Source organism: Propithecus coquereli, unplaced genomic scaffold, assembly GCF_000956105.1.
Source record: "Propithecus coquereli isolate 6110/MARCELLA unplaced genomic scaffold, Pcoq_1.0 Scaffold48, whole genome shotgun sequence".
In the NCBI taxonomy this organism is placed as follows: domain Eukaryota; kingdom Metazoa; phylum Chordata; class Mammalia; order Primates; family Indriidae; genus Propithecus; species Propithecus coquereli.
The window spans coordinates 6,173,518-6,174,975 of NW_012150618.1; the positions used below are offsets into that span (position 1 = coordinate 6,173,518).

Below are 1,458 nucleotides of genomic sequence, written 5' to 3' on the forward strand. Positions count from 1 at the left end.
ATGAAGTGGGCAGAATGGAAGAGCCCCAGAGTCCTTCTGCTCTGAGAAGTCTATGATCTACTGTGTACGCATTACTCATTATTTCAAGAGCTGGTTGAAGCTGAAAACACCAGTTCTGGCTGCATCATACTATGATAAGTAAGGCAGTCAAGAATATATGATTAATGAATGAATGTCAGAAGAGCCGAATGAAATGGAAGTATTAGAACAAGGCACCATTTCTAAGTGCACAGACTTCTCAGAGATCCACAACGTCCTGGCACATTGGAGGGAGTAGATTGTAGTTTCAATCAGATTCTCAAAGAAAATTATGGCTTCCAAAGAGTTAAGAAGTAGTGTTTAGATAAAGAAATAAGTCATAGTTATTAGAGAAATTTGGGTAGTCAACTCTAGCCATCTGAGACTACCATCGTAAAAGTAACTGGGTTTTTTTCTTTAAGTTAATCTATGATACTTTTCTTCAAGACAGAAAGCTAGACTGAATGGGCACCAGTCTGACCCAGCAAAGTCTCTGCTACATTTCTTTGGCATGGAAGGGAGATAAATCCTCAAAGGCTTTTTTCCCTTTAAAATGAAAAATGAAAAATGAAAAATTTCAAGATACTGTCTTTCTAAATAAGAAACAGTACCTTCGTGTAGCATTTCCCATGTGTTCACATTTGATGGTGGGAAGTGAAACTATGTCAACATTTAACTCCCTAGAATAGGAATCACAACATTTCACATGCTGCTTCCTTCCCAGCTAAGTGGCACTATTCCCTTTGCCCTGTCCAGTGAAAGCAGCATACATGTGCATTATGCACCAAACTGTGTCCTCTTAAAATTCACATGTTAAAGTCCTAACACCCAGAACTTCAGAATGTGACCATATTTAAAGATAGGATCTTTAAAGACCTAATTAATTTAACATGTGGTCATTAGAGTGGGCCCTAATCCGATATGATCAGTGTCCTTATAGCAAGATGAGATAAACACACAGCACAGAAGAAAAGCCACGTGAAAACACAGGGAGAAGATGGCCATCCATTCATACAAGCCAAGGAGAGAGCCCTCAGGAAAAAAAATCAACCCTGCTGACACCTTGATCTCAGACTTCTAGCCTCTAGAACTGTGCAGGAAGTAAATTCCTGTTGTTTAAGCCACCCAGACTACCATACTTTGTCATGGCAGCCGCAGAAAACTAACACAGTGCGTCAGTGCCACAGACAATTCTAAGGGGGAGCAATTTAACCTCTTTTCCAGTCCTTCTTTAAAATGTGGTGCATGGTGTTCAAGCCCTCTACCATGCTCTATAGGGCTGAATGGAGTTCCTAAGTATTCTATGAATTTATTAATAGCAATTTTCCTGGGATGTAAAATTAAGGAATAGGTTTTGCAGTTAAAACACCTAATTGGCCAACTATTTTTGTGAACGTATTGTAGAAAATGTCTCTTTTGAGAATTTAAAAATATTGAAGA

The 1,458-nt window shown here is 38.8% G+C and overlaps 1 protein-coding gene across 1 annotated transcript in view; it reads right to left on the bottom strand.

The window, feature by feature from the left end:
* UTRN (utrophin) overlaps positions 1-1,458 on the bottom strand; it is a 522,534-nt gene that overhangs the window by 119,727 nt on the left and 401,349 nt on the right. The window lies entirely within an intron of this gene.